Source organism: Xiphophorus hellerii, chromosome 4, assembly GCF_003331165.1.
Source record: "Xiphophorus hellerii strain 12219 chromosome 4, Xiphophorus_hellerii-4.1, whole genome shotgun sequence".
Taxonomy (NCBI): Eukaryota; Metazoa; Chordata; class Actinopteri; order Cyprinodontiformes; family Poeciliidae; genus Xiphophorus; species Xiphophorus hellerii.
This window is the reverse complement of record NC_045675.1, coordinates 34,991,341-35,006,374: the sequence shown is the minus strand read 5'-3', so window position 1 is coordinate 35,006,374 and position 15,034 is coordinate 34,991,341. Positions and strand designations below refer to the sequence as shown.

The 15,034-nt window shown below is 37.9% G+C and overlaps 1 long non-coding RNA gene across 1 annotated transcript; it reads left to right on the top strand.

Moving 5' to 3' along the window:
* Positions 1–1,042: 1,042 nt before the first annotated feature.
* LOC116718186 (uncharacterized) lies at positions 1,043–10,141 on the top strand. The gene is made up of 3 exons (XR_004338895.1): positions 1,043–1,289; positions 3,795–3,800; positions 10,129–10,141. It is a non-coding gene; the product is annotated as an uncharacterized LOC116718186 (long non-coding RNA).
* Positions 10,142–15,034: the final 4,893 nt, after the last annotated feature.

Genomic DNA, 15,034 nt, shown 5'->3' with positions numbered 1-15,034 from the left:
ATTCATAAGATCAAATAAAAACAGGGCATGCAAATATCGGCAGCTCATTATTTGAGCAAACCATGCATCCCCAGCTAACTCAGCTAAATAGTTAGGAAGGATTTCACCTTTCTACATAATCATTCCTGTTCTCTGAGCTACTGGTATTGTTTCATACCAATAGGACAATATTTGGGGAAAATAGATAGGAAAGCATATATCGCTAGGCTCAAAATCCATATTGCCAAAAAATGCAAACCTCATTTTAGCTTGAAGAAATAAAGAGTAAAGAGTGAAATAACCTTTTCTACATAATTACACTTATCCTCTGAGCTACTGGTATGAGTTTCACATCAATAGCATAACATTTGAGGAAAATAGAGAGGGCATGCAAATTTTTTCAGGCTAGCAATAGGCTTTGCCGTAAAATGCATTCCCTGCGAACATGGAGAAATAACAAGTTAAGAGTGAAATAAATTTTTCTACATAATCACACTTGTTCTATGAACTGCTGGTATGAGTTTTATATCAATAGGATAAAATTTTAGAAAAATAGAGAGGGCATGCAAATATCGGCAGGCTAACAATAGGCTTTGCCGTAAAATGCATCCCCTGCTAACATGGAGAAATAAAGAGTTAAGAGGGATTTCACCTTTTCTACATAATCAGAGATGTTCTATGAACTGCTGGTATAAGTTTTATATCAATAGGATAATATTTGAGGAAAATAGAGAGGGCATGCATATATTGGCAGGCTAACAATAGGCTTTGCTGTAAAATGCATCCCCTTCTAACATGGAGAAATAGAGTTAAGAGTGAAATACCCTTTTATAAATAATTACATTTGTTCCCTTAATTGCTGGTATGAGTTTTATATCAATAGGATAACATTTGAGGAAAATAGATAGGGCATGCATATATCGGCAGGCTCAAAATTCATATTGCCAAAAAATGCATCCCCCTCCTAGATTGAAGAAATAAAGAGTTAAGAGAGATTTTATCTTTGCTACATAATTATACTTATCCTCTTAGCTACTGAAATTCTCGGCAGGCATGTGTTTCTCGGCATAACATACAACTTACATGGTTTTAAAAATCTAATATAGCCTGGTATCCTCTGCTTCTTGAGTGCTTTTGCAGTAAATCAACACTATCACATTTCATTTTCATATTACTAAGGTTTCTAATTAACTTGTTTCTCTGAATCAAATAATTCCTACAACTCAAAATAACATGTTCCACTGTCTCATCTTCCCCACAGTCACATTTTCCTGTCTGATGTTTCCCTATCAAAAATAGTGATCTATTCAGTCCAGTGTGTCCGTTTCTAAGTTGTGAAATAATGATCTCTTCTCTCCTGTTTCTTTCTGTTCTTCTCGTTTTTCCAATTCTCTTTTGGAATTGGACAAATTCCAAAATTTGGAATTTCTTTTCTTCTACCCATAACTTTTACCACCCCTCTTTTGTCTTTTGTTTAATTATATCCTTTATTTCTGTTATACTAAAACTAACATTAATATCTATCCTTACCTGATAGATATTATTAGGTAAGGATAGGCAGACAGGATGGCTCTCCTCAGCCATTTCATTCCCCTTATTCCCATGATGTGCTGGAACCCTGTTACTGTTAGTCCCATCATATTGATTCTGTAAAGTGTTTGTTGTATTTCAATTAATATATCTGGTCTACTGTCTGACTGATTATTTTTGCAAACTGACTAATGAAGAACTAGAATGATAGATTTTAATGGTCTGACCTCTTCCACCCATTGAACTGCTAAAAACAAAGCTAGCATTTCTCCTGTAACACCCAGACTCCATCACTAATCCTTTTCCCTACTTTAATTTGAAACTGTGGCACAATAAATGCTATCCCTACCCTATTAGCTGTATTTTTTGATGCATCTGTGAATATTTATATATAGTTATAATATTTATTAAAGTATTCTTGTACTATATACTGTATTTATTCATAATGTGAAATTTATCTTTGTTCTTCTTTTCTAATAATGGAAAATCAACTTCAGCATCAGGAAGTATCCAAGGTGATACTGCAGGTAATGGAACTGTCTGACATACTGTATATCTAACTGATTTCAATGAATTTCATTAACTTTAGAGTTTATTATCCATCCAAAGCTCTTCAACTGTTTCTTTTCCTTTTCTCATCCAGGTTTAAGCACCTCTAATGTTGGATGATCATTTCTTTGTCCCTGTAAATTGATCAGTAGTTTAAAGATATTTGATCCCTTCTAACTTTAAGAGGCATTTCTCCCATTTCAACCTGTAATGCTGCTGTTGAAGACGTTTTAAAAGCACCAGTAAATATTCTTAAAGCCTGATGTTGGATAATATTTAACTTATGGAGGTTTGTATCTGCTGCTGAGTTATAAACTATACATCCATAATCCAAGACTGACCTAATTAACCCCGTATAAATTGCTTTTAATAAATTTCTATCAGCTCCCCACTCTATTCCAACTAAACACCTCATTATATTTAACACTTTCCTACATTTATCGATTATTTTATTAATGTGCACACCCCATGTCATTCTTTCATCAAATCACATCAAAAGAAATTTAAATTGTTTATTTCTTTCCAAATCCTGACCATATAATTTAAGTATAATTTTTTATAAACTCTTTTCCTTCTAAAAACATTATTTTAGTTTTCTCTACAGAAAGTTTAAAACCCCATTTATCTGACCATTTGTCTACAACTGAAATTGCTCCCTGAAGCTTCTTTACAATAAAGTCTAAATTTCTTCCTCTTTTCCACATTGCTTCATCATCAGCAAAAAGTGAAAATCCCATTCCACCTTCTGCTTCTTTAAACATTTCATTAACTACCACTGAAAATAATAACAGACTTACTATACTTCCCATTTTCTATATTCAAACTCTCAGAATAATCCTTCCCTATTCTCACTTGTATTTGTTTTCCTTCTTTTAATCCATCTAAACATATGACCATTTATACCCATTCTTCTAATTTTAATTAATAACCCCTCCCTCCACATCATATCATATGCTCTCTCCAGTCATAAAATACTGCCACAACACTCCCTTTATTCACTTAAGCCTTTCAAATTTCATGCTCTAAACATGAAACTGGATCCATTGTACTTCTCCTTCTCCTGAAAGGCTGATAAGACGATATGAGTCAAAGACAGCAGCTCGAGGGAGCCATCTGGTGGAGAACCTGAAGAGGTGGAAGGAGATGGAAACTCCACACAAAACCCAAAACCCCGACTCCCAACAAATATTAAACTTTACATTGTAAAGTTTAATATTTTAACAACAAATGTAAATGTGAATTTTATCAGGTTCTTGCTATTATAATTTGTACTTACTAAAACTGAAAACAGAAAATAAGTTGGTTATTTAAAACTATTAGACAGGAGGGACAAACAGCAGCTGACATAAGAGCTTGGAAATTAATGACCCATTAAAAATAAACATAACTTTATGGTTAGCAAGAACTTTTTTGGTCATCACAAAGTAACTAAAGTAAAATTTTAATGAGGTACTTATTACTTTTAATACTAGTAGCTGTATTTGTACTTAAGTGCAATTTTTTAAATAAATATCTTTGCCGTCTCTCTTTCTTTTTCTTTTTTTTCTCTCTCTCTTTTTTGAATAAATTAGCTATCGTTCTCTGCACTTTTATCAAGTTTTGATTTTGCTTGAATTAAAAATTCACTGTCCCACAGTGTTTTTCCCAGTGTTTATTTTAAAGTGTATTATAAGCGATTTATTGTTCGTCCTGTCCCAAAGCAAGCGGCATGTTTTTATGTCTGTGGACCACCTGAGAAAAATGTCTATGTGCTATCATTTAATACGAGTGAAATCTCCCCCAGGGGAGAGGGACTGCCTGGGGGGATAGAGGCTCCATTACGGAGCACAGACAGTTCAGAAACATTTTGGAATAAAAAAAAAGCTATTTATAAACAGATTAGGTTGTGTTTTAAAGTCCTCATTGCTAGCAGATGTATTTTGACTCAAACTTCAGCCGTCAATACGTTTCAAATGTTTTTTATAATCTTTCTAGCCAGCACCTTCCTAACTCTTATTTTTGTGCCTTTCAGCTTCTGCTCAGCAGTTTGACCCAAAGCTGACTGACAAACAGTAAAGTGAAGGTGTGGCTCTTGCACCACAGTGGGAGAGAGGCATCAAGGAACCAAAGTGACACCAACCAGTCAAACTTGGGTTCCCCAACACTTACTGTTTCCCTGGTTCATACAGTACAAGCTGAACATCCTGGACGCTGGTCTTCCACGGACAACAGCTTGTTTGTGACAGTCAAAAAGGAATCAGGTATGTTTACAGATCTATGCCTGTTTTCCTAAATAAAATGTAATATTAATACCATGTTGCCATATTTAAGTTTGTGTACACACATTTTTGGAAATATGGTCACAGACCACTTTCAGTATCATTTCAATGTGTGGCTTCAACATGGATTCAACTATAATATTTCAGCATTGATTCATTCATATTTTGCCATCTAGGATTCCAGTATGACAATGCTTGTTCTACATCTGCTTCTTAAAGATGGTTGTTAAATTTGTGTTAAAGTTAAATGTTTCGAGATAAAATGGAACATTATAAATTATTGAGGCCAAATAAGCGGAAGCAGCATGTACAGCAAACTGTTTGTGCTTGGGAGTGAGAACAAAGGGCAGCAGGGTGGGGTAGGGTCAGGACAGGATACAGACTCTTTCTGTGGTCCAAAAATAGATTCCAAAAACACTGTTGCTCAAAGGTCAGTGTGTGGGTAGGAAGAAGACCAGGTGGCTGCAGGTTGAACAAGAAACAAGTCTCTGCATAGTCAAAATTAAACAGCATAGCTCAAATTTAAGCATAGACAGCCCAGTTTTAGGAGTATCCAATTTAAATATATATTTGTTTTTTCTGTGTCATCAAATTGATTGGACTGATTCACTTTGTGCTAAAGAGGATCCTGTTTTGCTGCAGCTGCTCCTTTTGAGCGCCTCTACAAAAGCTGGACTAAATGTCTGTTTCTATAAAGAAATAAGAAAACCCCAGAAGGTGTTGCATGTTGCAAGCTGATTTATTATTAATAATAATAATTATATGAACCATATGCATTATGACTGATAATGCATATGGTTCATATAATTATTATAAATAATATTAAGTGTTTATTATAAATAGCCAGGCCTTTGTCAAGATCATTTGCTTCCCTTGGAAAGCCTTTCCTTCTTGTTTTGGATGATGTGCAGCTGGACTCATTTTGGCTAATACCATTTAAACTTTACTCTTTTCTTATGATGCGTAACCATATCAACAGGGTGGCACCTTTCTTTGTTGCTTCCAGAAGCTTCTAACATTGCAAAAGCTGAAATAATACCACAACTGAAGCCAGAAAACCCAGAGGAGTCAAAAAGGAGGCAGAGCAGGAACAAAGAGGAAATTCAAACTATCTCTTCCATTAATCCCAATAGGCAATGTGAGATTGTTAGCTAGCAGGTTGGATGAACTTCAAGCCCTAACAAGAACTCAGCAAGAATATAGGGAATAACTGCAGGATTATATGCACAACTCCACTGTCTCTCTGCCAGGTTTCCTAACTATAGAGTGAGACAGAGATTTAAAGAGCAGTGGGAAAAGGACAGAAAGTGGATTAGCGTTGCTTGTCAGCAACAGATGGTGTCATCCAGAGGGCTGTTTCTCAAAAGCAGGATTCAGAAATTCAGGATAAGAGATAAAAGTCAGGCTTGACATAATATGATCAGTTCATCAAGAAAGGTGTTGAACTAAACAGATGAGGTGGGGAGACATCTACGATCTGGCAAAAAAAAGACCTGATGCAGTTAGGACTACATTCTATTCATTCAAAGACTGCAGTAATAAGTAACAGGTATACTTACTGTAGTTATGTCAATTCAAAGATAAATTTTTTTGTAAGATAAAGAGGTTCTAAATCCAGCATTTCTCAGGCTTCCTGATAGAGGTCAGCAAGGTCAAGTGTCGAGCCACAACAGGAAACCTAGAACTGCTGCTATCAGGAGTGGCTTCCTTCACACAACAAACTGCTGCAGTCATAATTTCAGCCAATGTTTGGCCCATTTCCTGCTCTGGGGGAGAAGAGTGTTAGAGGTGGAGGAGGGCCGTACGGGGGGCCGTTTAGGACAAAAATTATGTTTTGTCTCCCACACACTACTAAAGACTCATACACACACAAAAGACTAAGACTGCGCGTGTACACCCCTAAAATATCACACACACACACACACGCCATACAGACATACTATTCTGAATGATAGGTTGAAAATGTATGTGTGTGTGAACTAACACTTGGCTGAGTGACAATGAATGAATGAATGAATGAATGAATGAATGAATGAAAATTAGACTTTTTTATTGAATATACAAGAATAACAATGACAATCTCAAACAATATGTCAATAACAAATATTACAAAAAACAAATATCACAACTCCTGCTGTTAAAAGATCCAATTGGATACAGAGGCTAGAACAAAGTACTAAAATTAGTGGGAAAATAATAATAATAATAAACAAATACTTATTAATAACAACAACAACAACAATAATAATAATAATGTTAAATTAAATTTATAAGAGGGGGCTACTAACTGAAAATCTTCCGTTAACTCCTACATTTTTATTGCGTTTAAATTCTAAATCTTTCTCAGACATCTTTTAAAAAAGGAAAATTCATTTTTGAGAGCAGAGATTGAGATTGAGCATTTTGCATAGTGACATTTATATATACACTGCTCAAAAAAATAAAGGGAACACTTAAACAGGTGTTTAACACTTAAAGTGTTCCCTTTATTTTTTTGAGCAGTATTTATATATATATATATATATATATATATATATATATATATATATATATATATATATATATATATATATATATATATAATATTTTGTTACAATAATCAGAACATTGACTAACAATTCCAAATTTTTTTCTTTGATAGATAAACCGAACTGAATGTTTTGTAAAGAAATAAAATCCAGATTTATTGCTTTAGAAGACAGAAAGTTACGAAGTTGACCTCATAAGATTAATACTTCTTTACATTCGTAAAACAAATGTTTAGTTGTTTCCATTTGAGTTGTACAAAAACCACAATTCTCAACATTAAAATTAAAGCTCTCTCTTAATAAGTCATGTGAAGGATATATGTTATTTATTATTTTAAAATGTAATTCTTTATATTTAGGATCAATTTGTCCTCATTTTGACTATCATAGATTTGTTAAAATCTTGTAAGAGAACTGTGCTTTTCATTCTTCCTGCGTACATATTATTTATAGAATACTGATTCAAAAACCCGTTGCTGCATTTATTATCTCTAATGTTCACATACTCAACTTGAATCTTATGGAGTCTTGAGATAGAGAAATTAGGTAAATTGTTTTTAACTGACAGAATGAGGACATTAGGGATACTATATAAAACTTTCTTATAATTTGTTAGTGAACAATCAGTTCCATACTTCCTGTTAAATTCCTCCAAACTGAAAATATCACCATTTCCATCCAGTAAATGAGTAATTGACCAGATTTGTTTATTTGTTTAAATCTTTCATAAAGTAGATTTAATGGAGATTAGACGTGCATTTGTCTGTGTGAGAACAAAACACTAAAATTGCACATATACACTACTAAAATATCACACACACGCACACACAAAGCATACAGACATATTATTCTGAATGATAGATCGAAAATGTATGTATGAGTATGAACTAACACTAGGCTGAATGAATGACAATGAATGAATGAATGAATGAATGAATGAATGAATGAATGAATGGGGATTAGACTTGTATTTGTCTGTGTGAGAGTTGTGACGGAAGAGGCAGGGCATAATTTATAGATCAGATGGCGCATGTGTTGATACAGAAGAACTTTGATAGAGCCCTGATAGTGCCCTGATAGGGCCGGGGGGACGGCCTGTCATTCTTTGCCAAAGGGAACAGCATTACAGCAGCAGTCACACATTACTGTACACACATGATTGTTTAAGAATTGTCGTGATTTCAACATTCATGTTGACAACCCCCAAGACAGAGGGGCAAAAAAGCTCGCTAATATTTTAGAGACTTTTGGTCTAACACAACATGTCAAACAAGCAACCCACATTCAAGGACACACACTGGACCTGGTCATCAGTAATGGTGTGAATATTTCCAATCTCTCTGTAACTGATGTCGCCCTGTCGGATCACTTCGCTGTTATCTTTGAAAGTTCTATATCCTTTAACCCACTTGGATAAACAGCAAGCATTACAAAACGTTCTCTCACTGAAAACACAGCAGAAACATTTAATCAAATCTACTCTTCTTCCTCACCTTTAAGCTGTAATGACATAGATAAGTTGGTAAATGATTTTCAGTCTAAAGTTTCAGATATAATTGATTCCGTTGCCCCAATTAAAATGAAGGTTGTGTCTGGTAGGAAGAAATCTCCATGGAGAAATGCACAAACAGTTAGATCTGCAAGACAACTCTGCCGTAGGGCAGAACAAAAATGGTGTAAAACTCATCTTCACGTTCATTATGACATCTATATGTCATGAATTGCGGGTGTTGAGGTGGTGAGGCAGACGCTGTAGACTCAGGATGTGATAAATGAATGATTTTAATGGTGAATGTCCAGCAAAACACAGTCCAAAATAACGGGCAGCACGGCCAAGCGGAAACCAGGGCTCGAGGCCGGTAGCAACCGTAAAAATGAAGGGACAACGGAACAACACGAAAGCACATTAGACAAGGACCCGACAAAGAACAGACACATAGGTGACACTAAATACACTGGGGGTAATCAGGGAACAAGAAACACCTGGGAACTAATCCAGGACAACAAGGAGACACAGAGACACCGAAAACTCGAAATTAACACACAGAAAACACAGAACACGACAGTACCCCCCCCCCTCAAGGGCGGCTACCAGACGCCCAAAAAACAAAAAAACACAACAAGTGTGGGCGCCCCTCATTTTTGTCCAGAAACAAAAATGACTACCCAACGGAGAGGGCGGAGGCACAGGAAGGGCCAAGAGTCCAAAACCAAATGGAGGTGGGAACCAAGGAGGTTGTCCGGCGGTCGCCCGCGGCGCTGGAGGCGGCGACAACGAGTCCCGGGGACCGCCCAGAGGCGGCAACGACGAGTCCCTTGGGCCGCCCAGAGGCGGCGACAACGAGTCCCGGGGACCGCCCAGAGGTGGCGACGACGAGTCCCTTGGGCCGCCCAGAGGCAACGACGAAGAGTCTCTGGTGCCGCCCTGAGGCGGCGAGGAGCACAGAGAGTCGGGGTCTCGGGAGGAGCGCAGAGAGTCGGGGTCTCGGGAGGAGCGCAGAGAGTCGGGGTATCAGGTAGGGCTGAGAACCCACTAACTGGGGCAGGAAAACCCACTACCCGCGCCGCCTGTCGGCCTGGAGCCAGGCAGGCCGCCTGGAACCCCATCACCATGGGGACCGTGGCTGGAGCAGTCTCTGGAGCGTGGGTGTGGGGCTCAGGAGCGCCGGCAGGAGCGCCGGCAGGAGCGCCGGCAGGAGCGCCGGCAGATTCGGGCGCAGCGAAGAGAGGCGGAAGATCCGGAGCAGCGGCGGCGGCGAGGGGCGGAGAAACCGCTGCGGCGAAGACTGGAGGTTGCGCTGGTCCCGGAGACGCTGGAGCTGGGCTGGTGGAGCGGATGGAGGGAATGTTCGGCTTGGGAGGCAGAGGGTCGCCAGCCATGACGGCTAGAGCTGCCTCACGCTCCCACTCTGCCTCCCTCTGCAATTCCACCAACCCCAGGTGCGGAAAGCGTGGAACCCAGAAGTCCAGCAACAGTCCCAAGCGGATGGCAAAACCGAGGCGTCGGCCGGCAGCGTACGGTTTGGCCATTGCCTCCTCATACTCGCTGATAGTTTCCATTAGTTCTTGTAACTCCTCTGGGTCCATGTCCAAAAAATAGCGTGCCTCACCGTTCGGTCTGGTCGGGTCCTTCTGTCATGAATTGCAGGTGTTGAGGTGGTGAGGCAGACGCTGTAGACCCAGGATGTGATAAATGAATGATTTTAATGGTGAATGTCCAGCAAAACACAGTCCAAAATAACGGGCAGCACGGCCAAGCGGAAACCAGGGCTCGAAGCCAGTAGCAACAGTAAAAATGAAGGGACAACGGAACAACAGAACGCACATTAGACGAGGACCCGACAAAGAACAGACACACAGGTGACACTAAATACACTGGGGGTAATCAGGGAACAAGAAACACCTGGGAACTAATCAAGGGGAGAACAGGACAACACGGAGACACAGAGACACCGAAAACTCGAAATTAACACACAGAAAACACAGAACACGACACTATAAAGAAAAACTACGTAACTATCATTTAACACTAAAACATGCAAGAGAGGCTTTCTTTGCAGATGTCATAAACAAAAACATTAACAATGCTCGAGCTTTATTTGCAACAGTTGACAGAATCACAAACCCTCCTGTGACGTTACCACCTGAACTTCAATCTGATGCCGCTTGCAACAAGTTTTCCAGCTTCTTTTCAGAGAAAATTTTAAAAATCAGAGGATTAATCTGCACATCCACTATAAAGCCAGTACCAATGCTGTGCCCAAACAAAACAAATACAGGAAAAATGACCCAATTCCAACTACTTAATTATAAAACCCTACAGGAAATTACAAGTCAACTAAGCTCAAGTTCCTGCTGTCTGGATGTTTTACCCACACATTTCTTTAAGAAAGTCCTGCCTGTTATTGCTAATGAACTGATCCAAATCATAAACTCATCGCTCTCATCAGGCGTTTTCCCCCAGGCTTTGAAAACAGCAGTAATCAAACCACTTATAAAAAAGAACAGTCTGGATAAATCACTAATGCAGAATTACAGGCCGATCTCCAACCTCCCATTCATCAGCAAAGTTATTGAAAAAGCTGTGTAAACAATTAAATAGCTTCCTAACGATAACCAACCGCTTTGACTCCTTCCAGTCTGGTTTTCGTGCTCACCACAGCACAGAGACCGCCCTCGTAAAAGTGTTCAATGATATCCATATAAATACGGACTGTGGCAGAACCACAGTGCTGGTTCTGTTGGACCTCAGTGCAGCTTTTGACACTGTTGACCATGACATATTACTGAATCGACTGGAGAGTTGGGTCGGACTCTCCGGTCCAGTGCTTAACTGGTTTGAATCCTACATAAAGAACAGGGATTTCTTTGTTTCAGTTGGAAACTTGTCATCAAAGAGGTCAAAGGTCACATGTGGGGTACCCCAAGGTTCAATCCTAGGACCCCTTTTATTCAATATTTATATGCTCCCACTAGCTCAGGTTATAACAGGAAATAATATTAGCTACCATAACTATGCAGATGACACACAGCTCTACATTACGATGTCACCAGGTGACTCAGAACCCATCCAATCACTGAACAGATGCTTAGAACAGATAAATGTGTGGATGTGCCAAAACTTTCTCCAGCTGAACAGAAACAAAACTGAAGTTATTATTTTTGGACCTAAAGAGGAACGATCTAGAGAGGAACGGGCCTGATCGCGGAAAACCAGCGATCAGGCCCGAAACCTGGGAGTAGTGATGGACACTGACCTGAACCTCCAGAGCCACATAAAGACAGTTACAAAGTCGGCCTTCTATCACCTGAAGAACATTTCCAGGATTAAAGGACTAATGTCTCAGCCAGATCTAGAGAAACTCATCCATGCGTTCATCTTCAGTCATATTGATTATTGCAACAGCGTCTTCACAGGTCTGTCCAACAAATCAATCAAACAGCTGCAGCTGATCCAGAACGCTGCTGCTCGCGTTCTCACTAACACCAGGAAGATGGAGCACATAACACCAGTTTTAAAGTCCCTCCACTGGCTCCCTGTAGCTCAAAGAATAGACTTTAAAATACTGTTGTTAGTTTACAAATCACTGAACGGCTTAGCACCACAATACATTAAAGATCTGCTGTTGTTGTATCAACCTTCCAGACCTCTCAGGTTCTGGTTCTGCTCTGCATCCCCAGAACCAGAACCAAACGAGGAGAAGCAGCTTTCAGCATCTATGCATCACAAATTTGGAACAAACTTCCAGAAAACTGTAAAACAGCTGAAACACTGACTTCTTTTAAATCTCAACTAAAAACCCACCTGTTTAGAATTGTATTTGAAATGTAATCAATTACAAATTTATTGATGGAACCTGACTTAATGCTGTGTTTTGATTGTTGATTCTATGTTGCATTGTGTTTCTGTGTTTGTAATGATGTAAAGCACTTTGAAATGCCTTGCTGCTGAAATGTGCTATACAAATAAAATTTGATTGATTGATTACAGCAGCAATCAGACACCCATCTGAGACAAGAAGGAAAACCAAAAGAGGAGGAGGCCATCAATGCCTGACAAATTTTTTAATTCCTTTAATGAACATCTAGGATTTTCCTGACTTTTCTAGCTCATTTTTTTCAGTTTTTTCTTTTAAAGTCAGATGACTTCATCAAAGTTCTGACTGCACTTTGTTTATAGTAAATCACTAATATGACTTATTAGTGATTTATGATAAACACACGGCTCATATGGAATGATCAACTAAATATTTGTAACTTCAAGACCACAAACATCTATGCACACACAAAGTTACTTAGCAGCCTTACTAGTGTAATTACTAATTACACTAATTACTTAGTGTGCATTTTATACTGTTCATTGTGTACTTTATTCATAAAATCAGCACAAAGCAACAAAGTGTCAGCTAAATTCTCAGCTCATGTGTGTTTTACTAGTCGACATTTTGTGATGTTCATTGTACAAGTATGGTCTTATTAAAGTATGGAGATAAATAGCCTTGAAGTCATGTTGAGAAAAAAACTTGCAGCAGTTGAAGTAAAGATGTATGAGTTGGACAGTGATGTGCAGCTGATGCAAACAGGTATGGCTCCAATCCTACACACATTAATGCAACCTTGTTCTCATATGTCACCACATTTCAGAAGGAGACTGCAGCTCATTCTGAGATCACCTCTGAATGGGCTAACTGCAGGAGGAGGAGGAGGAGGAGGAGGAGACAGAAAGACAATAAATCAAATTAAGATACAATAATAGCTCAACAGGTTGAGAAGAATGTTGTTGGTCAGATTGAGGTCATGCAGTTGCAGGCAGATAAAAACCTAAGCTTAAAGTGAAAAGTTAAAGTTAAACATGTGAAGCTTGAGGTGAGAGTAGCCAACATTGGTTTAAAGATCTGCAGTTTAAGTTATTTTTTACATTTTATTTAATATAATAATGAAAACAAGTTGTTTTGCTATGTTATATTAGCTTTTCGTGTAAGTAGAAGAAACCTGAGAGAAGCAAACCAACACTAGCTGCATTATTTATACATGTTTGGCTGAAGACAGAACAGTGAGACGGCTTCATTCTCCTTCTAGCATTTCAGAATGTTACACCAAACATCACATTTTTTCTAATCACTTCTGTCTGAAGATTTTTGAAACAACAAAGAAGGAAAATGACATATCATTGTAGTAGCAAGTGACTTTGATGTGATTTGAAAGTGTTTTATTAATGTGGACCGTACCTAAACTGCAACAGTACGGCAAAGGAAACATCTTTGATTATAAATGACTGTGATTTTATAGACAGAAAAAGAGAAATTCATAAGGAACACTCTGACATCAATGTTCTTCTCCACCCTGATACCCATTTGTATAAAAATGATATCGCTAAAGAGAATAAGAACCAAATATCTTTCTTCTCCACTCTCACAAAAAATAAAAGAAATTTGTTTAAAAATTGTTTAAGTTTATCTTTCTGCAAAATAAATTCAATTTAAGTACCAATTCCTATGAGTTTTGTGACTAAATATTGAGACAGCTAAACATATTTTTTTCAGTTGCAACTTTATAAATGTCTCTTTTTTAAAAAAAAAAAAAAAAGATTTTCAAAACTGGGTCTTGTAAAAAAAATCTATTCTAATTTGAAGTTTTTATATAATACAGTTTGTTCTTCGGACAGGGGATGAAGACTCAAATGATGATAATAAGTATACCATGTATACAGAAGGTCCATTCACTGGTTCATCAGTATTTCTGGCTACCATTACAGCATTAGGACTAAAGAACACTGAGTTCTTTAGTTGCATTTTACTTTTCAAAATGTTACTGAAAAGTTATATTTTCAATAACATCCATATCTCAGCAGATGGATGCAGACTCTGTAGACACCAAACAATGAACAAACACACCAACTCCACTGACAGTCCATGTCCATCCAGACTGTTGAGACATTTCTTGGCAACAGGCCTGTGGAAGGCTTGGAACATAAAGTGACTGCAGCATAAATAATCTGTTTCCATCTGCAAAACAAGTTTTTCTTCAGAGAATGTGTATTTTCCAACATTCAATTCAGTTTATTTATATAGTGCCAAATCACACCATGCTTTAATATAGGCACTGTATCTGCCTCTAATTTCATCACTCACATGTGTCATTCTTTCATTTTAAGATAGTCCAGTCATGGCCCACTGAGATGCAGCCTTGTCTCACCCACAGTCATTAATCTGGAGTCTCTAAATGAACCTCAACTTGACTCATCCACACTTTTGTTCACATTTTACTTCACGCTATAATTCAGGAAACGTCCAATGCTGTTGGGTTCTGTGGTATCCAACAGCAACCAATGCATATCCATGTGGGTAACATAATGACCCTCTTTGTTTCATTTTTGTCCTCTTTATTTATCTATTTCCAGTTTCCTCTTAATGTCTGCATTATAGAAAATATTTATGGGCTAATGCTACAGTATTTCTTCTGTTGTTAATATCCGACCACTTCAGGCAAGATAAACTTTATCAGACTGCATTGAAAGCAGAGTACAAAACCTAGAAAACTGGAATACTCATTTGAAAATGTGCATCTGGATAAACTAAGTAAAACTACCAAATGTTATAAATAAAAATATTCCTTACTTAGAACATCTTTACCATCAACCACCATCTAAACTGTTTGTGAGTAGGAATTTTATACTGGGAAATTTTAATA